Below are 24,581 nucleotides of genomic sequence, written 5' to 3' on the forward strand. Positions count from 1 at the left end.
GGGCCACACCCATGGCATATGGAGATTGGAGATTCCCAGGCTAGGGGTCCAATTGGAGCTCAGCTGCAGGCCTACGCCACAGCCACAGCAATGCAGGATCCGAACCACATCTGCGACCTACACCACAGCTCTTGGCAACGCCAGATTCTTAACCCACTGAGCAAGGCCAGGAATTGAACCTGCAACCTTATGGTTCCTAGTCATATTTGTTTCCACTGCGCTACAATAGGAACTCCTGCGGTTGAATGCTTAACCTATTGTGCCACAGTGGTAACTCCTCTGGTTTTGTTTTTTGGAACAGCCACGGTTCTACTTAAATTCCACCTTTCCAAATGGTTCACACTTTTATTTTGGCATTATTCCACTAGAGCCTTTGTGGCTCTGATCAAATCGAACTCTGACCTCAATGGTTTAATATCTGTTTAAGTGGGTATAGTACCAGCTGCTTTACCAGGTTAATAGTAATTTTTCAGTCTGCTCAATATGAGAAATATTTAAAAATGTTAAGCCATCTAATTTAAGCAGACCCAAACAAAAGTATTTTAGCTTATTCACATTTTTGTGTTTGTCATACTTCATTGGGTTAGACAAATCTGAACTCAAGTTATTCAAACAGGATCAGTGATCACACAGTAATGAGAATGATGGTATTAAGTCATATGAAAACTTCATTATATCCCATAAAAGCCCACAGGGTTACCAATATAGGATAAGCAACATAGTTAAGATCCCTAAAGAATCTTAATCTTCTGGAGACCAAATTTATACTCCAAAATATTAGATAGGAAGTCAAAACAGAATATACTCTACCATTAAATATATTCTATATTAAATCAATATCTATTGAATACTTATGTGACAGATAAATAGGTGGGTAGGAGAACAAAACGAGTGAAGTTGGACTGTCAAGAAACACCCAGGGGTTAATGATCAGGAACCCACAACAAACAGAGCAATAATTCATATCAAGGATTGACAAGTGCTATGAAGAAACTTAAGGCAGGATACTGGGCAACACAATGATGAGGGCAGGAGGAGGCCTCCAGTGAGGGTATTAAGGAGCAGCTTCTAACAATACGACATTTTGAACTGAATTGAGGACGAAAGCCATGAAGATTTTCAGAGCGAAGAGTGGTCTTAGCAGAGGAAATAGGCCAAAGACCCTGAGATAAGAGCATTCCTGCTGCTGTTCAAGGAACAATGGGAAAGTGGTGTTTCATTTAGAGATAAAAGAGACAGGGCAAGGGAGAATCTGTGGTCATGGTTCTAGAAAAAAATGAAAGAAAAATAAGTAGACATGCTAAAACTAGGCCCAGGTACCTCCCATTTACCTCTTCATATTGTACAATACCTCCACACTTATTTGAATACAGCTGGCACAATGATTAACAAATGCTTACTACTGACTAAAAAGAAAAGAGAATTGATTGCAAAAAGACCTAGACAGGAAAGGCATAGCTGGACTGGCCCAAGTGAAAATTCAGAAACTGTGTGTTGGTAGCAGCTCAGTGACAAGTCATCTATCACATTCCTAAAATTTAAAACAGTGATAACAGCAATAAAGGATAAACATTGAACAAAGAAATAAGATGTTAGCAAAGGAGCAAGCAATTCCTTTTTTTTTTTTTTAAACAAAACTTGAATATCAGAGTTTTCTTGTGGCTCAGCAGGTTAAGAATCCAGTGTTGTCACTGAAGCTTAGATCGCTGCTGTGGCATGGGTAGGATTCCTGGCCCCAGGAATTTCTGCATGTGAGAAAGTGCTTCCCCCCGCCCCACCCCCTGCAAAAACCAAACAAACCCAAAACACCTTGAAATCTCATTTGAATCAAGGGTGGGTGGAGGGGAGATAATCCTTACTGAAGTACTGTTCCTTAATGTAAAATACTTCTTTTTTCAAAATATTACCACCATCAAGTCTTTGTTCAAATACCCCCATTCCAAATAGCCTGCCCAGTCCACACTACTTAAAATTGCTACCTAGGAATAAATGTGACAAGGAGGTGAAAGACTTATATGCCGAAAACTATAAAACATTAATCAAGGAAATTAAAAAGGATTCAAAGAAATGGAAAGATATTCCATGCTCCGGAACTGGAAGAATTAATACTGTTAAAATGGCCATACTACCCAAAGCAATCTACAGATTCAATGCAATCTCTATCAAATTACCCATGACACTTCTCACAGAACTAAAACAAACAATCCAAAAATTTATATGGAACCATGAAAGACCCAGAATTGCCAAAGCAATCCTGAGGAACAAAAACCAAGCAGGAGGCATAACTCCCCCAGTCTTCAGACAATATTACAAAGCTACAGTAAATAAGATGGTGTGGTACTGGTACAAAAACAGACATACAGACCAATGGCACAGAATAGAGAATCCAGAAATAAACCCGGACACCTATGGTCAATTAATCTTCAACAAAGGAGCCTAGAATGCTAAATGGGAAAAAGACAATCTCTGGAGCAAGTGGTGTTGGGAAAAGTGGACAGTTGCATGTAAATCAACAAAACTAGAACACACCCTCAAACCACACAGAAAAATAAACTCAAAATTGCTTAAAGACTTAAACATAAGACATGACACCATAAAACTCCTAGAAGAGAACGTAGGCAAAACATTCTCGGACATCAACCATACAAATGTTTTCTCAGGTCAGTCTCCTAAAGCAATAGAAATAAAAACAAAAATAAACCAATGGGACCTAATTAAACTTGCACAGTAAAGAAAACCATTAAAAAAAAAAAAAAAAGAGAGAGAGAGAGAGAACCTATGGAATGAGAGAAACTAGTTGCAAACGTTGCAACCAACAAGGGCTTAATCTCCAAAATATCTCCATACAACTCAACAGCAAAAAATATTTAAAAAATTTAAAAATAAAATAAACCCAATTGAAAAATGGGCTGAAGACATGAATAGACATTTCTCCAAAGGAGACATACACATGGCCAAAAGGAACATGAAAAAAGGCTCAACATCATTAATTATTAGAAAAATGCAAATCAAAACTATAATGAGGAGCTATTAGTGGCCAATGAGGTACCAGAATGGCCATCATTAATAAGTCTACAAATAACAAATGCTGGAAAGGGTGAGGAGAAAAGGGAACCCTACTACACCGTTGGTGGGAATGTAAATTGGTACAACCACTATGGAAAAGAGTATGGAAGTACCTCAAAAAACCAAATACAGAACTACCATATGATCCAGCAATCCCACTCCTGTGCATATATCCAGACAAAACTCTCACTGAAAAAGATACATGCACCCTTATGTTCACTGCATCACCCTTCATAATAACGAAGACATGGAAACAACCTAAATGTCCATTGACAGATGAATAGATTAAGAAGATGTGGTACATAAATACAATGGAATATACTCAGCCATAAAAAAGAACAATAACGCCATTTGCAGCAACGTGGATGGAACTGGAGACTCTCCTACTAAGTGAAATAAGTCAGAAAGACAAAGACAAATACCATATGACATCACTTAGATGTGGAATCTAATATACAGCACAAATGAACCTATCTACAGAAAAGAAACAAACTGATGGAAATGGAGAACAGACTTGTGATTGCCGAGTGGGAGGGAACTGCATAACTGGGAGTCTGGGGTTAGTAGATGGAAACTACAGCGCTTGGAGTGGATAAGCAATGAGGTTCTGCGATATAGCATAGAGAACCATATCTAATCACCTGGGATGGAATATGATGGAGGATAATATGAGAAAAAGAATGTATATAGATGTATAACTGGGTCACTTTACTGTACAGCAGAAATTGACAGAACATTGTAAAGCAACAATAAAAACTAAAATAATTAAAAAAACCCCACAATACCTCCCTCATCTATCTTCCATTCTTTGTAACCTTGCTTTTTCCCTTATCACCTCTCAACATACTAGATAATTTACAAAGTTATGTTTATTATTTATCATTTGTCTCACTCTACATACCCAGTGTAAATTCCACCAAGGTAGAGATCTTGGTTTTGTTTGCTGATGTATCCCAAGCTCCCAAAGCAGTGAAAGCTGCTCAGCAAACATCTCTACAATTCCCTTAACTTATGGCAACCATTCAATCTGGTATAAGCCCATCTTTTCAAGTTTTCTCCAAAATTTTCAGTGAAAGTATACTCTGGGAAAATAATTCCAATTTTTAAAGTAATTGAGAAAGTATAACCTCCCAGCATAAATGTTAACACCCAAGAGATCGATCATCCTTTTAAAAAGTCTCCCATCACCAACGCCCCTGACTTTTTTCATTTGCCAAGCCTACTTCATCCTAAACCTCCACACCCAAAAAGTTTTCCCCAAGAGCAAGAACACCTTGACTAACAGCGGTCTTTGAAGTCACACTTCATGGGTTCAAATCCTGCCTCTGCCACGGACTAGTAGCAACCTTGAACAAGTACAGTAACAGCTCTCTGCTCCAGTTTCCCTGAGCGCCAGCTAACAATAGCACCTAACTCAGAGTTGTGAAAATTAAATAAGATAATGCATATATTAGGCCAGTGCTTGGCATTAGTAGGCATTCAGGACCTGCTAGTTATTACCAACAGCTAAGGATCAGTTCTCAGCCCTCTACCCTTCAATCCCCCAAATCTTAAATCTCTGAGATCCCACTACTGTTTCTAAACAAATGCCTATTTAAACTCCCAAAATTCACCTTTCTGGCCTTGTCGGCTGAGGACAAATACTTTAAAGAAAATAAAAGTGTTGGAGTTCCCATCATGGGAACTCCATCTCCCATCAGCAGAAACAACCTGACTAGTATCCATGAGGATGCAAGTTCGATCCCTGGTCTCACTCAGTGGGTTAAGGATCTGGTATTGCTGTGAGCTGTGGTGTAGGTTGAAGATGTGGCTTGGATCTGACATTGCTGTGCCTGTGGTGTAGGCTAGCAGCTACAGCTCCGATTTGACCCCTAGCCTAAGAACTTCCATATGCCGTGGCATGGCCCTAAAAAGATGAGGGAAAAAAAAAGAAAAAAGAAAAAAAAGGTGTTGTAAAAAAGAAAACTTGGTAGGAGACAGAGTTCCTGTTGTGGCACTGTGGAAACAAATCTGACTAGCATCTATGAAGATGCAGGTTCAATCCTTGGCCTTGCTCAGCACGTCAGGGATCTGGCATTGCTGGGGCTGTGGTGTAGGCCAGGAGCTGCAGCTCCAATTCAACACCTAGCCTGGGAACTTCCATATGCTGCTAGTGTGGCCTAAAAAGCAAAAAAAAAAAAAAAAAAAAAAAGGACAAAGGAAAAAAAAAAAAGAAGAAAACTTGGTAGGAGAAAACCATAATTCAAAAAGATACATGCAGCACTATTCACAATAGCCAAGACATGGAAGCAACCTAAACGTCCATCAACAGATGAATGGATAAAGAAGATGTAGTACATATATACAATGGAATATTACTCAGCCATAGACAAGAATGAATTTTTGCCATTTGCAGCAAAATGGACAGGCTTGGAGGGCAGCATGCTAAGTAAAACAAGTCAGACAAATATGCATGATATCATTTAAATGTGGAATCTAAAAAAATGATACAAATGAACTACTTTCTAAAATAAACATCCACAGACTTCAAAAACAAACTTATGGTTACCAAAGAAGAAAGGTCAGCGGGAATAAGGTTGGTTGGGACTGGCATATGCATATGCACAATATTGTGTATGGAATGGATGGTCAGCAGGGACCTGCTGTATAGCACAGGGAAATCCACTCAATATTCTGTGATAACCTATATAATGGGAAAAGAATCTGAAAAAGAATGGATATGTGTATAAGTGAATCTCTTTGCTGTACAGTGGAGATTAACACAACTTGTAAATCAACTATTCAACTACAATAAAATGTTTTTAAAAAGGAAAGGACACTTGGTGGGACTTCAGATTTGGTGGTAAGGGAAGACTTTTATGAAGTGATGATTTTTAGGCAGAAGTAAGACTGGTCAGGAAGACTGATAAGATGACAAACAGCATTAGCATCACCTCAAAACTAGTTAGAAATGCAAATTATTGGACTCCACCCCAGACCTACTGATTCAGAAACCCTGGGGTTGGGCCCAGCAACCTGTGCTTGAACAAGCCCTCTGGGTGATTCTGAAGGACTCTAAAATTTGACAACCACTCATCTAGGGTTAGATCAAGTTAGAGAATGGAATTACCAGACTTGTTTTAGGCTTAGGACATTTGCACATGCTCTTTCCTCACACTTCAGGGAAATGTGACTTCTTCAAGCAGGAAATTTTCTTGATTTATTTGATTTTTGACTTCCACTCCCCTTGAGAATATAAGCGCCACGAAAATAGATGTTGTCTGTCTTAATTACCACTGAATCCCCAATGCCTAAAAGAAGTTCATGGAATATTTGTTGACTAAAATGAAAGAATATTCATATTTTTCTTCACTGCATCATTCACCAGAAAAAGTCAACGACCGTTTTCTTTTTCTTACTTTTAACATATATCCTGTCAACAGTCTCAGGCAATTTGATCTTTAATATCTCCCACATCCCTTCCTTCCTTTCAACATCAGTATCACCACCAATCTCTTATTTCCTCTGCGATGGTTAGTTTTACGCGGCAACTTGACTGGCCATGGGGAGCCCAGATTAACCACTGTTTCTGGGTGTGTCTGTGAGGGTGTTTCTGGATGACATTAGCATTTGAATAAACTCAATAGACTGCCCTACCCAGTGTGGGCTGGCATCATCCAATCCATCCAGAGCCTGAATACAACAAAAGGTGGAGGAAACCTGCCCTCTTTTGCCAGCCTCAGCTTAAACAGGGACATCTCTTGTTTTCTCCTGCCCTCGGACTAGGATTTACATCACGGGCTTTCCTGGTTCTCAGGCTTTAGGACTCAGGCTGAACCACAGACTTTTCTGATCTCTGGACTGCAAATAGCAGATATATTTCTTTTTCGGGCTGCACCCACGGCACATGGAAGTTCCTAGGCTAGGGGTCGACTTGGAGCTACAGCAGCTGGCCAACGCCACAGCCACAGCAATGAGGGATCTAAGCTGCGTCTGCGACCTACACTACAGCTCATGGCAACACCGGACCCTTAACCCACTGAGCAAGGTTAGGGATCAAACCTGTGTCCTCATGCATACTAGCTGGCTTTGTTACGGCTGAGCCACAACGGGAAATCTGAAACAGCAGATATATTTCTAGATTCCCTATTGGTTCTGTTTCTCTGGAGAACCCTAATATAACCCCCTTCATGTCTGGTCTGATGAACTGCCTCTCATTTGGTATCCTGTTCTCTACCTCTGCCAATTCTAAGCCACTCTGTACTTGACTGCCAATTTAATCTTATTAAAACACTTTTTTTGCTAATATCATCATCATCATCCTTCTCAAAAACCCTTCAAAGCTCCGTACCTAGCCTAGCCGTACCTAGCCTAGCCGTAGAAAATAAACTAAATAAACTCGGTGGCTTGTCATCAAAAGCCCTCTAAAATCTAGTACTAATACACTGTGGTAGAGTGCTACTCTAGTGAGCTCCCCAATGAAACACACCTTTGTGTAGTCTCCCTCCCATAACTCTTCATTATATCCAAGACTGCTTTGACCAGGTGACTGCAACAGAAGTGATACTGTGCAGTTTAAGGGGCAGCCCTCAACCTGTCTAGCAGATTCCACTTACTCCCTCCTTGGAACACTTATTTTTGAAAGCTCCCTCCTTCTGCTAATACCTCTTTTTTTTTTTTTTTTTTTTTTTTTTGGTCTTTTTGCCTTTTCTAAGGCCGCTTTCTGCGGCATACGGAGGTTCCCAGGCTAGGGGGTCTAATTGGAGCTGCGACCTACACCATAGCTCATGGCAATGCCAGATCTTTTTTTTTTTTTTTTTAATATCTTATTCTTTTTATGCAACATTAACAATAATTCAGATCAGTTTCTATGTAACACACCTGAAAACTTTTATCATGACCTCCTTGAACTTGATATAATTTTCCCTCTGTGTCTCCCAAATGTTTTTATACCTCTTCAAAAGAAACAAATATGCTGCGTAGTAGTATAGTTATTTCATTCATTCAGTGAATGTTTAATGGGCACTTACAATGTGCCAGACACTGTTCTAAGTGCTGACAACAAAGCTAAGAGTCTATATACTATTCTTATGTGCTAGACACCATTCTAAACACTTTTCATTTAATCTTTGAAGAAGCTTCCTCTGGAGTTCCCACTGTGGCTCAGCAGATAAGAACCCAATGCAGTCCTTGTAAGGATGTGGGTTCGATTCCTGGCCTAGCTCAGTAGGTTAAGGATCCGGTATTGCCAAGCTGCAGCATAGGTCACAGATGTGGCTCAGATTTGGTGTTGCTGCCCTGGCTGTGGTGTAGGCCTGCATCTGCAGCTCTGATCTGACCCCTAGTCCAAGGACTTCCATATGCCACAGACATGGCTATAAAGAGAAGACAACAACAAAGCAGCTTCCTCCTTTTACACAAGGAACTTCAGGCACAGACAAATTAAGAAACTTAAGTGGTGGAGTCAAAACATAAACCCCCAAAATTCTGACTTCAGAGCTTATGCTATCAACCACTTCTCTAAACAGCCTTCTACAGATGTGGACAAATCAGCTCCTTGTTCTCATGGAACATGCATTCTACTTGTGGTGGTTAGTGCCATGGGGAAAGGGTAGTGATAAATGATAATAAACCTTTAAAATTACTTTGGAGAGTGATAATGCTATGAAGAAAATAAAACTCTGTGATATGAAACAGTGGCGAGAAGTTAGCCTACCTAAGGCAGTCAGAGAAGGTCTTCCTAAGAAAGTGACATATAAGAGAAGACCTAAGTGTCCAGAAGAAGCAGTAAAGCAAAGACGTACAAAGAAACTCCAAATAAAGAGACCAGGGCAAAATTCCCAAGACACAAATCATCTTAGGATAGTTCACAAATAATCCACATATTTCAAGAACAGAAATAAGGCCAGTGTGGCTAAAGGATGGTGGTGGGAAAGGAATGATGAGGTGGGAGAATCAGCTGAGGCTTAGATCACTCAGGACCTTGTAAGCCATGATAAGGCCTCTAAATAACATTAGAAGGTTTTAAACAGGGTGATGACATTATCTGATTTATATTTTGAAATGTTAACTCTGGCTGTTGCATGTTTTATACGCTCCAGAAAAGTTAAAGCAAGAGCAAGGAAAGCAATAGGAGGCAACTGCAATAGTCTATGTGGGAAATTATGTATATGGAGATCAAACCAACAGGATTTACTGAAGGAACGCATGAGAGGACAGAAATGGATCACAGATGGCTCCAAACTTTTAGGCATAAGCTACAAAGTAAATAGTATTATTTACTGATGTGGGGAAGATTAAAGGAGGACCTGGTTGGGGGTTAGAGTGATAGTCATATTTTGGACGTAATATGTTTGAAATACTTAATATCTAAATGGAAATATCAGGAAGACAGCTAGATATGAATCTAGAGGTATAATATGAAAATCATTTGATTTATATGGCAACTTCACCTAAGGTGAGTAGAAAGAGAAGAAAAAGAATGGAGGAGTTCCTGTCGTGGCTCAGCAGAAACAAATCTGACTAGCATGACCATGAGGACGCAGGTTCAATCCCTGGCCTCGCTTGGCGGGTTAAAGACCCGGCATTACCATGAGCTGTGGTGTAGGTCACAGACACAGCTCAGACCCTGTGTTGCTGTGGAGGTGGTGCAGACCAGCGGATAGAGCTCCATTTGACCCCTAGCCTGACAACCTCCATATGCTGTGAGAGCAGCCATTTATTTATTTATTTATTTATTTATTATTTTTTATCTTTTTGCCATTTTCTTGGGCCGCTCTCGCGGCATATGGAGGTTCCCAGGCTAGGGGTCCAATCGGAGCTGTAGCTGCTGGCCTACACCAGAGCCACAGTCACGTGGGATCCGAGCCGTGTCTGCAATGTACACCACAGCTCACAGCAGCGCCAGATCCTTAACCCTCTGAGCAAGGCCAGGGACCGAACCTGCAACCTCATGGTTCCTAGTAGGATTCGTTAGCCACTGAGCCATGACAGGAACTCCGAAAGCAGCCATTTAAAAAAAAAAAAATCCAAGCTTCTGGGTACTTCAACATTTAGAAGTAGAGAGGCAGTAAGTATATTGCCCTGTCACCCCTCTAGATTACAAGTTTTTTGTTTTTTAATGAAGTATAGTTACTATACAATATAATATAGTTACAGATGTACAATACAGTGATTCACAGTTTTTAAAAGTTATACTCCATTTATTGGAGCTCAAGCTCTTTGAGAGGCAGGAGGACAGTGTTTATTTCCTCTCTGTGGTACTCTGTAGAACTTAGCTTAGTAACAGAAACTCAAGAGATACTGCATATATTTGAATGAATGAATGAATGAATGAATGTTTGCCATTTGGTTTCTCAAGCTTTCACTAGAGAACAAAATACTTGAGGATAAAGCCAACAGTGCCTCCCATACAGCAGGCACTCAAATATGTGTTTAATTAATGAAAGAAAAGACTTGGAATGTGTTTTGCTATACACATTTTAGTACTCACACTGTTCCAGAGAGCATTGGAAGGAATGGTAAAAAGCAAGCAGCAGCCGACACCCCAACACGTGGAACCAATGGCAATCACAAACACCTAAACCCTTCATCTTGGTCCCTATTACAGGGTGGACAGGGAAGACGGGGACTGGCACCAGAGACTGCAGCAAGGAAAAAACTCCCACACTAAAGCAGAGTTCTGGTTTTGATGTTATAAATATGTATGAATCACCAACTATATGCAAGGCACTAGAGTAAGTACCAGGTATACAGCAGTAGGCAAAACAGAGTGTCCCCCAAAGAACTTCCATTCTAAAGAGGAACGTATCTATTCCAGAGGATTGTAATGATATTTCTAAGAATTCTGTGAAAGCACAGTAAACAAATACCACTGCACAAAACAAGGGGTGAAGGCTGGAAGGCAGCAGCTTTCTAACATGAGATACCTTAAGAACTCAGGTTGGGAGGTAGGGGAAAGAGGAGAACTAGCGGGGTGGAGGTAGTAATAGCATGTATGAAAGTTTTAAGGATGTAGAAAGGAATTCAGGATGATCCAAGGAATTTCAGATTGGCCAGTTAATGCAGGGCCATATTCAACACATTCTGGATTTAAAAAAATTTGACCCTAAGATGCAGGAATAGCAAAAGTTTTAAAGAGAGCAACATGATCAAACTAGCAGATCTATATTTAAAAAAAAAAAAAAAAATCACCTTGGGGAGTTTCCGATGTGGCTCAGCAGAAAAGAACCCAACTAGTATCCATGAGCATGTGGGTTTGATCCCTGGCCTTGCTCAATGGGTTAAGGATCCTGCGTTGCTATGAGCTGTAATGTAGGTCTGAGATGATGCTTGGATCTGGTGTTACTGTGGCTGTGGTGTGGGATGGCAGCTGTAGCTCCAATTCTACCCCTGGCCTGGTAACTTCCATATGAAGCACCTGTGGCCCTGAAACAAAAAATAAAAAAACTGGATGCTACAAAGAGAAAGAATGAACTGAAGGAAGGAAAGAAAATGCTCAAGATTATTTAGATATCCAAGTGAAAAACAGTAGTGGCTTGGATCAGGGTGAAGCAGTGGAAACAGAAAAAAGTTGACAATTTCAAGATATTTAAGGAGTTCCCGTCCTGGCGCAGTGGTTAACGAATCCGACTAGGAACCATGAGGTTGCGGGTTCGGTCCCTGCCCTTGCTCAGTGGGTTAACGATCCGGCGTTGCCATGAGCTGTGGTGTAGGTTGCAGACGCGGTTCGGATCCCGAGTTGCTGTGGCTCTGGCGTAGGCCAGTGGCTACAGCTCCGATTTGACCCCTAGCCTGGGAACCTCCATATGCCGTGGGAGCAGCCCAAAGAAATAGCAAAAAGACAAAAAAAAAAAAAAAAAAAAAAAAAAGATATTTAAGAGATAAAAAAGCAGCAGGGTGGAGTTCCCGTGGTGGTGCAGTGGTTAACGAATCCAACTAGGAACCATGAGGTTGTGGGTTCAATCCCCGGCCTTGCTCAGTGGGTTAAGGATCCGGCGTTGCCGAGGCTCTGGAGTAGGTTGGCGGCTACAGCTCTGATTGGACCCCTAGCCTGGGAACCTCCATATGCCGCGGAGAGCGGCCCTAGAAAAGGCAAAAAGACAACAACAACAACAAAAAAAGCAGCAGGGCTTGGTGACTGAGCACACAAGCAACCCACAGGTTCTGGCTGAGCAACAGATGAACAGAGGTATGACTTACTGAGACAGGCTTCACTAGATAAGTAAGGTGGATGGGGAAAGTATGAGCTCACCACGAATGATGCTTGCCATCTATCCAAGTGAAAGCTCAAAGAGGTAGATGGATATACAGTTAGCACTGAGAAGAGATCTGGGTTTTTAGACACATACATGGAACATCTCCAGAGATGGTATTTAAAGCCATGGGCATGGAAGTGTTACCCTCAGAAGAAAGCACAGAATGGACAAGAAATCCTATCAATCCTAAACTCAGAAATAAACAGCATGTGGAGATTAGCAGAGTAAGAACTACTGATAAACAACACTGAAATAAGGATTTTATGATGCGTAGGTTTCTAGGCCAGATACAAAAGGTCATTAACCCGTTATATATGTAGATTACAGCATTAGACTATCTTACAAGAAAGTAGTTCAGTAATGAAACATGCAGGTTCTAGATCCACAATGTCTAGGTTTAAATTCCGGCTCTACTACTTACTAGCTATGCAGCTCTAAGTTTATTAATGTCATTACACCTTGGTTTCCAATTCTTAAAAAAGAAGGTAAAAATAATACCTACCTTAAAGGATTGCTGAAGATTAAATAGTGTGTGTGTTTATCACTTAAAAGAGAAGCTAGCACAAATCAGTTGTCAGTAAATGATAGATACTAATATTTACAACATTGTTGCAATGGGAAAATACTTTCTGGACAACAGAAATTTGTTCAAAATAACCTTTCACTAATTTAGGATTGTGTCTACTTCTTATACATTTTGATTTTACCGGTCTTTTTCCAAAAGCCTTGAGGGAAACTCTGGATTTAAAAATTACTCAGAAAGTCCTTAACAGAGTAGCCAATCATTTTTAGAGGAGCTAATCATTATTTCATTTTTTGGAAGGGTACATTCATACTATAAAAGATTATGTGTTAGGAAATTCTAGAAACTGGTGACAAAAAAAAAAAAGGCTGTTTCAATTCAAGTTAGAAAGGCAAAAAAAGAAATATAATTCTACTTTAAAACAAAATATTTCCATTTGTCACTTTCTGGAGTATATTCAAACACAAACACATCTATCATCATCATGATGAAACAGCCTGTCTCTTCCCGTTCTGTACAAGACACAAATGTCAAGACAGAGAAAAGGCAGCAGGTCTGTAGCTTCCTGATGATCATCTAATTTCCAAAAGCATGAAAAAGTATTTATAGTATCTAAAACAGCCTCACAGAAAATATTTCCAACTGCATGGTGATAGGCAACAATATTCTCATTTGGTCTCTAAAAGTAAGAAGAGCACAAATAAATGGAGATTTATATGACCAGGTCTTATCCCTGAATGTCCTATGAACCTAGGGGGCACTATTTTAGAAACATTAAATCTCTCTATATACTCTAAGGTAAAATGCTTACATTTTCCAGTTAGCTCTTTATTTTTCAATTGTTAAAACAATGGAAATACCTAATATCTTAAAGAGCTTTTATACCAAAAAAGTGTTATTTCAAACTCATGAAAAACTGTGTGCCATGCTATTTCCTATCAACTGATGAAAATGTTTCATTTCAGGACCAAGTAAAGACATAAAGTAGGATGTTAGTTCCAGTGTCAGTTCATTACCATCTGTTAGCTTCTGAATAGGTTACTGGAAACAAGGTGACAGACAGGCTAACTCCTTCTGGATAAATATCCATATTACATCATCACAACTAGTACTCATTTGCACCTTCATGGAAAACTGCCATTAAGGGGGAAGAAAAACATTCAAATGATACATGAATTACGAAAAAGATTTTTTAAATGTTATAAAAATATGAAAAGGCTTCTGGAAACTCAGAATACTTAAAGACTTACAGGGCATAGTTCGGATTCAGTATTTTTTATGTAACTGAAGTGAGAGAGGACACTGAACAGTTTGAGGAATAAAATGAGGTACAATTAAGAAGTGTGTTATAGCCTGTACAGATGGCCTGATCCTAACAAGTGATGTTAACAAAGCAAGTGAGTGGGGGAAGGGAAAAGCCTGAATTTTCTATGCTATAATTTAGCTAACTCCACCTCAAAATATATTTTAAGAGGGGAGGGGCTTAGCATTTAAGAATCAATAGTTTCCAATAAACAGAAAATAAATCCCTTTTAGATTATGTGTTCCAAATAAATCTACTTACTGTTTTCAAATGTGTTTGGGAAGTCATTCTTTGTTACTTTGATAAATAACATTTGGAAAATAGGACAAGTAGATTTTAGTTTCTTGCCTCAGAAGTATTCTGCTAAAAGAAATAACAGAAATAACCAGACAGCATTTGTTTCATGTACCTAATAAAACATTTTTCATTTAAAACAAAATATGCTGCACAAATACCGATCATCATTGCTGTTCACTGAAGAGAAAGTAATTTTTATTTGTAAATTATGGTATTTGATGCAAAAGCTACTTGGAAAATGATAGTCAAATTACCACCAAAGGGGGGGGGGCAAGCATTTTCCATAAAACTCCTTAAAATGTCTTAATTGTGCATAATATAATCACTATTTCTGAAAGGTCTCAGCATTTATTTAGCTCCAAGTCAGCACATCACATTACTAATTTTTAACACCATTTCTTTTAAACAAAGGACCTAAAATTTTCTAAGAAAGCATATTTCCCTTTTTTTTGAGCCAAATTTTTCTCATTCTCTCACAATCATCCCAAGGTACTATCTAAGACAAAGACCAGTCACTCTTCACACATATTTTCCAAATCATGAACTGGAACTTTTATAAAAACAAAGGAGATAATCTAGTATACTGTGATGTATAAGGTAAAAAAAAAAAAAAAAGTTCACTTCTATCGTGACAATAATAAAGATATCTGATGAGATCATAAAGCCAAGAAGCTTCCGGTTGGTAGCTGAGGATGAAGTCATTAGCAACCCAGGATTCCCCGGTCCTTGTAATCAGAAGCTGCACCTACCAGATTCTGCATTGTTCGGCAGAGGTGGCTTTAAAACACCCCGCTCCCGAATCGTCCAAACCAAACCACGCCTTCGAGTTATCATTCAAATGGACCGTTTCACGGTGTGGCACTACCATACATTTCCCGCGAGCTTAAATTTCTGGTAACAGTCAACATTTTAGATTCCCTTGGTCATGCAGGAGCAAAGATGAACTCTTGAACCCCACGCTACATAATGAAACGGGGCTTCAGAAACCGAGAAGGAAAAGCATGCTTCTGTTCTTCAACGTTTATGGCCTTCACTGACCAACCCCCTCATCTTCAATTTCTTCCCAACTCTTAGTCACCCCAATACATAGAAGGCAAAGAGAGATCCCTTACTTCCTGCTGTTGTTAAAAGAGGGGGAAACCCAAGAGTAACTTTGAACGCATGAAAGAGAAATAGCTTAATCTTGGCCACCGCTGCAAACATATGTCACCCAGCCCCGGCGCAGCGTTCATGCCCCACCGGGCCCCCTCCCAGGCCCCACGCCCCGGGGATTCTCCCAAAGCCTAGCCTCCTGGGTTCCCCAATGTCAGGGACGTGGCTCCGCGCCTCTTCCTCTCCCGCCTCCCCCACCCTCACACTCACCGCTGGGGCCCCCAAGACCACATTGTTAGTTTCAATACAATGGAATGTCACTGCACCGAACTCCTCGGCGCCCCCCTCTGCTCCCCGGAGCCAGTCCCGGGTCTCTCTGATCACCGAGTTCAGCCACAAACCCAAACTTCACCATGTGAGAGCCCAGAACCCAGGAGGTGACGGGGACCCATGACTCCCGCCCAACCCTCCCTTCTACCCACGGTCCCCGGCCAGCCGCAGCTGTGAATCCAGTACTGGTCGCCCCCATCCACCACCCTATAGGAGTCATCAGCCGCATCTCCCGGCTGGGGCGAGGGCGAGGAGACGAGCGGAGGGCTCCCCGCCAGGCCGGACCCCTGGGCGGTGCTGCACAGGGGACGAAGGCCCCAAACGCATCCCTGGCCTTTCCTGGCCCACCATGACCCCGCCGCCCACCCTCCCTACCTGGCCTTGAGGCTGGGGCTGCTGCCGCTGCTGCAGCTGCTGCTGGCGGCGGCGGCCGCGGCTCTGGGTTCGTAGGCCCAGGCGGGGGCAGGGGGTTGTGCGGCGGCGCTGGCGGGGGCAGCGGGGGGCGCGGGCGGCGGCGGCGGCGGGTCGGCGAAGCCGGAGGTCGCGTAGTTCCTGTCCATCGTGGGGGTTGCGTAGGGAGGGCGGGCAGCAGTGGGGGCTTCTCCAGGGCCCAGTGAGAGGGGGGCGGGAGGGGAGGGAGGGGGCGGGGGAGGAAGAGGAGGTGGAGGAGGCGGCGGCGGAGGGGGCTGCCCCTCACATGGCCTCGGCGGGCGCACAGGCGAAGGGCGCGTTGGCCAGTCTGTGCTGGGGGAACCCGGGCGGCGGCGCGCGACGAGGCCCCAGCTGGGCGTCAGGGAAACGGCGGCATCCGCGGCCGGGACTCACCGCGGCAGCGGCGGCGGCGGCGGTCGCTGCGCCCCATGTTGGTGGATTTCCCAGGATGCACCTCCCGCCCCCCCCTCCGCCCCGCGACCTCGCCCCGCCTCCCCTCAGCGCCCCGCGCTCGCGGCTCGCGGGCCAGGCGGGCGGCCCGCGAGGCCTCTACCGCCACCGGCAGTCTCTGGAAGGCCAGCTGGGGCGGTGAAGGCTTGAGGCCTGTCCGGCCCGGCCGGGTCCAGGAACCCGGCGGGTCGCCTGGCAGCCGTAGCCCACGGGCCGCGGACTTCCAGCCTTCCGCTGCTTCGAGGGGAGCTGTCCGCGCTCGCCGCGCCCCGCGTGGGAAGGGGCTGTGCCTGCTGCTCGCCCTGCGCGAGGGAGGGGAAATTGAGCGGAAACCAGCGCAGGGTGCTGCAAAGGAGAGGCTTGTCAACGCTTTGCCTGGAGTTCGTTATTTGACCCTTCGAGTTATTTTCAGTGATTCAAATAACTCAGTTCCCACATCGCGATTCTTTTCTCTGCGCTTGGTCCTAAACCAGAAACAGCTGAGCGGGCTGTTTTACAGTTCCGTTTACTCCCTTCCTGCCCAAAGCTTGCCGGGCTGGAGGACCCTTTTCCTGCTGTTAGGGGAGATTTATATTCAAGAGATTCAAATTCAAACGTATTATTTTCCAATCCTCGTTGAAAGGACCTTTCCCAGGGGCTCTTATTAACTGTCCCCACCCCCACCTTGGGGATTTTCTCATTCTGGATTTCAGAATCTTCTATCTGAAGATAAATACAGCCTCTTCATTGATTAATACAGTCACCATCTGGATGACTTTAATTGCGATAAAGTTAAACTCACTGGGCACACTTTGTGTTGGAGTTTTTTTGTTTGAGACTTAGAACTTCAGCAGGACTCTACACAGACATTTCCTATCTGATCTCCAAGCTGTTTGATGGCGGGTAAACTAACCATTATTTGCGGTTCTTCTATTGTATGTCAGAGTTGTGTTTCTTCTAGTAACTCATGAGTAGTGAAACTTGGGGGTCACAGAAATCGTCGTTTGGTCCCGAAGGCATAAAGTAAAAGTTAAAAATGACAGTAAAGTTTGACCACCACCCTTAAAAATTCAATACGCATTTAACACCTCTTCATGTATTTAGCACAGAATTCTTTCCCTCAAGATAAGCCTAACAAAGGTTCAAGCAAATCAGGCATAGTAGAATACCTAATAAAATTGATACATTATCTCTGATCACCATTTAAAAAGCAGTTTAAACTTGGGTAATACCTGGTATTGGGTCTACTGTTCCTTCTGAGATTAATTTTGTTCAGGGAGATTCTGTTTTCCTCCTGGCGCCTACATCCTTTTGTTCCTATTCATCCCTTTTTGTAAATCTTTCGGCACCTGTGATGCTTGGAGTCTGGTCCTGGGGTGGGGAAGCAAGGAAGTGAGTATTCGTTATTTACAAATGAATTCAAATGTGTAGACACAAGTGATTTTGCCAATTTTATGTTAATCCCAGTATGCATTTACAGAGGCTATCTTTGAAAAGTGGTTTTCTTTGGGGAAGGAATTTGCTAGATAATCTGAGATCCTGCAGAGAAGTAACATAAATCTTCCTTACAGCCTTTATTTTTCTTACTGCAGACTGCAGATCTGCAATCTAAATTTAAAAAAAGTTTTCACTACTAACTATTCATTTATAAGTATTTTTGTGAGCACTAAAATTTTGTCTGTATGGAAGGTGTAGGAAGTGGAGTGGCATGCTATAAATGTTTTATGGCACTTAGTTTGGTACCCACAACTGGTACTCAGAATGAGTTATGCAGGCAATACCAAACAAGTGGCAATAAAACCTTTACAGTCCCTCACACCATTATGTAGTTTGTTTATGTCACATAAATCAGAGAAAAGATATTAAGGGAAATTTTTAGTGAGTATTTTAAAAATAGTATTACTGTCACCATATGTGAGGTTCCTTTGCCCATTAAGTGAAATTTCCTTAGTTTATCCTGTCAATGCAAGTATATTTCCAGTGTCACAACATGTCTACAAATAACATCATAAAATCTTTTTGGTAGAATTGATGATACTATCTGAAGAGTGTCTTCTTCCCTACTGAAAATATACTCCCAACACTGTGAACTTTCCATGTTCTCTTTCAAATAATAGCAACCAGCCAAAGTCCTATTTAGAAAGGATCAAAAGTCTACAGTGAGCCCTGTTTTTCTGGTTTTAAATAAAAATGTTCACTCCATTCTTTGCCTGTAGAACTTCAGATGCAGATCAACTGGAGTTCCCACTGTGGCACAGTGGGTTAAAAGATCTGGCATTGCAGCCGATGCAGCATAGGTTTCAGAAAGAGGCTCGGATTCAATCCCCTTGCCCGAGAATTTTTATATGCCACGGGGTGACCAGAAAAAACAAACAAAAAACCATCAGAAATGAAGTAAATCCCACTATCATTTTCTCTGTCTCTGAGGCTTGACCCTATCAATTATCTTTGGCTGCTTTCTCTGTTGCCTGTCTTACCCTCCAGGGAGATAGCAAAGGGGTCAGAAGAGTTGCATTTAAGCCTACTTCTTTGGAAGCCATAGGTGTCGCTGAAGGATAGCGATGTGTCACATTCCAGTGAGCAGAACTTCAGAAAGCATACTTGATCAATTTTGCATATAGAGGATGTGGTCTGATCTATGGCGATGGATGATCTCTTAGCTGGCTTAGCTGGGGTCTGGAAGAAGCAAGGTTGAATGATAGGAGATCAAGAGGTCTGGGGATAGGAGTTCCCACTGTGGCACAGTGGAAACAAACCTGGCTAGTATCCATGAGGACATGGGTTCAATCCCTGGCCTCGCTCACTGGGTCAAGGATCTGATGTTGCCTTGAGCTGTGATGTAGGTCGCATAGGCCTCTCGGATTCCAGATCCCAAGTTTCTGTGGCTGTGGTAAGCCAGCAGCCGTAGCTCCGATTTGACCCCTAGCCTGGGAACTTCCATATGCTGCTGGTGCGGCCCTAAAGAAGAAAAAAGGGTGGGGGGTGTCTAGGGATAAAGCGCAGTTTAAATATGAGCCAGAGAGATAGGGGTGTGGATTGATCAAAAGGGATATCTTTTATCTCCCTGAGGAGATCACAGGAAATTTAAACCTCATTCTGTAGATGATAGCCCTTCTCATCAGAATAACTGATGTGGAGAGTGAGGAGGGCATTACCAACACTACTGTCACCATCTCCTCAGTCATGCCGAAGCATGACTGAGTTCTCCATGGACATAAACTGTGAAGGCTGCTCTAACGCAGTCACTTGGCTCCTCAATGAGCCGGGAGGAGTTCAGTTTGACATTGACCTACCACAGAGTTGATGCAATGAGAAAGTCTGCATCAACTCTGAGCATAGTGTGCACACTCTGCTGGAGACACTGGGAAAAACAGGAAAGGCTGTTTCCTACCTCAGCCCCAAGCAGTGGGCTGGGCCTCAGGCTGGCAGGAGAAATGAAAGTAGGCAGGACTCTGATCCACTGCTGCCTTCCAGAGAGATCTCGGACCCGGCAATCCTGCTCAGTGAAGGGAGTTTGTGGAGAGATCCTCACTTGCCCTGCTCCTCTGTAGCTTCTCTGCAATAAAGGCAAGCTGCTTTTGCTGGGAGAAAGAAAGAAAAAAAAAAAAGAATAAACTATATGTATTATGTATTCAATACATATGCACTAGGTCATATGCTTTGGGCTTGGCGTGGTTTATCTCATTTAATCATCGAAATGTTCTTACAGTGTGGGTTTTTATTATTATTATTATTTCTATGCTCTAGGAAATTGAAGCTTAATGAGGTTAACTAACTGCCCAAGTCATGCAAGTTAATATTAAATTGATGATTGTGCAAGTAGAGCTTCAAACCAGCTACGTTTGACTCCAAAACCTAATAAGTTTGGTTGAAGTGCTGCTGCCAGGTATCGCCACTGAAGAGTTCCTATATTTTCCTTATAATTAATAGCTATTTTGTGGGTACTTTCAGACTTTATTTTTTGTCTTGTTTTGTTTTTGTTTTTGTCTTTTTGCTATTTCTTTGGCCGCTCCCTCGGCATATGGAGGTTCCCAGGCTGGAGGTCAAATCGGAGCTGTAGCTGCCAGCCTATGCCAGAGCCACAGCAACGCGGGATCCGAACTGCGTCTGCGACCTACACCACAGCTCACGGCAACGCCGGATCATTAACCCACTGAGCAAGCGCAGGGATCGAACCTGCAACCTCACGGTTCCTAGTTGGATTTGTTAACCACTGCGCCACGACGGGAACTCCACTTTCAGACTTTAAAGTCCTGAAGCATCATTCCTTCACCACTAGTTTTAGTATCTATATTAGTTTCCTGAGGCTGCTGCAAGAAATTTTCACAAACTGGGTGGCTTAAAACAGTAGAACTGTATTGTCTCACAATTCTGGAGGTCAGAAGCCTGGAATCAAGATGTCTGCAAGGGCTTTGCGCTCCCCCCACAGAGGCTCTAGGGGAGAATTCTTCCTTGCCTCTTCCAGCTTCTGGGGGCATTCCTTGGCCACTTCACTCCCAATCTGTCTCATCATCACATCGCCTTTTCCTCTCTAAGTCTGTATACTTTTCCATCTTTTATAAGAACACTTGTCATTGGATTTAACCACTCCCCCTGGGGTAATCCAGGACGATCTCATCTCAAGATCCTTAATTACATCTGCAAAGACCCTTTCCCCAAGTAAAGTACCATTCATGTATTCCGAGGATTAAAAGATGGGCACATCTTTGGGGGAACTACCAATCAACTCCCTACAGCTTCTACTGATGATTCTTGCTTTAAGGAATTATTATTGTGGTTACCAAATTATGTTTTTTTCCCCTAACTCCATCATTTCTTCTATAATCATTAGGTATCATTCTTCAATGATGGAACTTTTCCTCATCTCCTATTTTACCTACCTATCTATTTATTACAGTATAGATTCATGAGGTCTTTTTTATTCAATGATTTTTTTATAGGGCAGAATTAACTCAGCAGGTGCAGGTTATCCAGGCCCTGTACACTCCAAAGAAAGATTTGGCCCTTACCAGGTACCAGGGCAATAGGTTCTAAGCACTTGGAATATCCTGCCTGTTAAGAGTGGTTTTGTTTACCTGGGGCCTTGGACCACACCAGGTAGTTATGCTAACAATATGATTTATGATGGGGGCTTTGGACCACATGGTACCAGCTTGAACTCTGGAGAGGCTAGAGAATCAAGGTTAGCTAACCGGCAGTCAGCCATGCCTATGTGATCGACCCCCCCCAGCACCCCCCCCCCTCCAAAAAAAACCCTGGACACCAAGGCTCAGGTGAGCTTCCCTGGTCAGCAATACTTCATATGATTAATGCCCATAGGACTCCACTGGGAGAGGACAACTTCAAGGTGTACCTGGTCTCCCTAATACTGTGTACTATGTGCCTCTTCCCATTGTTGATTTTAACCTGTATGCTTTCACTGTAACAAACTGTAACCAGCAGTATAACTGACTTCCCTGCCCTGTGAGGTCTTGCAGCAAATTCACTGAATGTGAGAATGGCCTTGGGGGGTCCTTGATCCTAGGGTTACATAATCCATTCCCATATTTATTTATTTTGATGGTCACATAGGCCCATATCTGCCAGTACTCAAACATTTAACTACATTAGTATATTCCCTCACAATAAAGAGCCATGAGAACCTTTGAAACAGGGAGCACATGATGAAAGCCTTGGAAAACATGCCCTCGCCCTTCCTAGTGTCGCACCCTAGTTCACCTCTTCAGCCTGGGTGGAACATTGGTGCACCAGCATGAGAAACACAGCCCTTTCATAGGTATGCACATGCACACACCACAATCACCACCATTTCCACCACGAATAAAAACAAGAAAAGAAAAAAAATTTTTACTCCTGTTGTCCTGGTGGTCTGCAAACACAACTTTGAGGCAAATAGTTTCCAGAGGATTTGCTCCTGGAGGATTGAGCTTCAAACCAAGGGTGATCGAGCATAAGCCTCTCTCAGCTACAGCTAAGCTTAAACGGAAGGTACTAAGGTTTACCCTGTCTGAGGAAAAAGCCCCCTGTAAAACTGGTTTATATGCTCTCACTTCTCTTGTTCCTCTTCTGTTCCCTTTATCCCCAAACTCTAGATATAGTGGTGGTAAAGGAAGCTCGTTGGGAGAGATCTAGACTTGACCTAATTATCATTCATGTTCATGTTATTATGTGTATATTAACTACTAAGCACATCATGACCTGGCAGCAGATTCAATTTTGCCATGTGGGATTTCTCAGTTACTTAAGATCCAGATCAGAGAGTCTCAAACATCTCATAGAAGTCTAAATCCTCTTCTAATTTCCTTCAAATTCTAGGGCAACTTAGTCTCTTGCTCAATATGTCTTCAAGTTTCCTCTGCTTCCATGAGTGGTTTCTCCGTTCAAAGGAGAAGCTGAAATTCAGTCTCTTTATAGAGTTACACACACACGCGCATACACACACTCTAGTCATAGGGAACAATTTGAAAGTAACAAAGTAAACACTGGACTCGTGATTATACTAGTGTTATTATATTTATCCATATTCATCTCTTTGCTACTCATGTAATATGGCCGCATGCTCACAACTTTGAAAACTCAGAGGAAATACTGGTCATGATGTGTTGTAGCAGACTCCTCTGGTCCCCACGTCACATCCCTTGGTTCACCTCTGAGACGGTGCTGACTTGCCTCATGCTCACAGCAGCCTACCCCAAACCTTGCCATGTGTCTTTCTGCATTCTGCTCTTTTGGACATCATTGGAGCTTCCTGGAATGCACAGGAGTTTGCATCTCCCCCTCAAGAGAAATCCTCAATCAGTGGAGAATGGAAGTCAGTGGAAATATTCCAGCCTCCCAACTCCCTGGTGGGCTGTTACACGGGAGTCATTTTGCACCCTTCTCAGAGAGTAGTCCTTAGAGAAGTGAGCCCCTGTGGCCAACAGTAGCAACCTTGATAATATGCCCTTTGGTTTGTCCTTCTGCCCTGCCCCTCTCCCTGCTCTGTCATTCTTGCTGCCTCCCAATTAAACTACCTGCACCCAAATCATTCTGCTTTTGGGAAAGCATGTCTTACACTATTGTTTGACATAACGACTTAATTTTTGCATTGTAATTTAAGTTTTTATGTCTTTTTATAAGCATCTGTCCCCAGGTCTTAGTTATTGTCTTTTCATGTCAGCTATGGATTGGCTAAGGGGACAAGGAATGTTGCTAAAAGTGCTAGAAGCTACACCTTGAAAATATGTAGAAGGGTCAGAACTGGGATAATTCCAAAGAATTTATTGATACAACGGGTGAAACAAGTGGGCTTGGGTCTTTAAACAAACAAACAAACAAACAAAAAGGAGTAACATGGCTCATCAGGTTGGGAACTTGAGGAAACTTGAGGTTGGGAACTTCTGTGAGGAAACAGGTTCGATCCCTGGCCTTGCTCAGTGGGTTAAGGATCCGGCATTGTTGCAAGCTGCAAGGTAAATCACAGATGCAGCTCAGATCTGGTGTGGCTGTGCCTGAGGCCAGCAGCTGCAGCTCCTACTTAACCCCTAGCTGGGAATCTTCCGTATGCAGCAGGTGCGGCTGTAAAAAGAGAGAGAGAGGAAAAAAAAAAACCCACTGTAGTCCTTCTAACTAAAAGCTTATATCCCTTCCTCTCCCAAATAAAAACTAAAGATATACTCTTTGGAGAGACAGAATAGCATAATGATTAAGAATGTAGACCCTGGAGCCAGGCTGCTTGACTTAAATAGTTCTTCTGCTGCTTACTGTGTGAACTTGGGTAGACTACTTAACTGCTCTGTTCCTCAGTTTCCTTTCTTTTGTAAAAACAGGTAGTAACAGTTGCCTCTAGAAGTATTGAGAGAATTAAATAACTGTGTATGTTTAGAACAGTGCT

General features: G+C 42.5%; 1 protein-coding gene across 3 annotated transcripts in view; it reads right to left on the reverse strand.

Annotated features, from left to right (window-relative positions):
* Positions 1-16,730, reverse strand: part of QSER1 (glutamine and serine rich 1) — an 88,114-nt gene extending 71,384 nt beyond the window's left edge. Inside the window, exon 1 of one of the 3 annotated variants that reach the window (XM_021083210.1) lies at positions 14,390-15,772. The gene's annotated coding sequence lies outside the window, so the exon portion shown is untranslated. Of the gene's footprint in view, positions 1-14,389; positions 15,773-16,672 lie in introns of those variants that run through there. The other 2 variants (XM_021083212.1, XM_013994460.2) reach the window with 2 other exon arrangements.

Source organism: Sus scrofa, chromosome 2 (genome assembly GCF_000003025.6).
Source record: "Sus scrofa isolate TJ Tabasco breed Duroc chromosome 2, Sscrofa11.1, whole genome shotgun sequence".
In the NCBI taxonomy this organism is placed as follows: Eukaryota; Metazoa; Chordata; class Mammalia; order Artiodactyla; family Suidae; genus Sus; species Sus scrofa.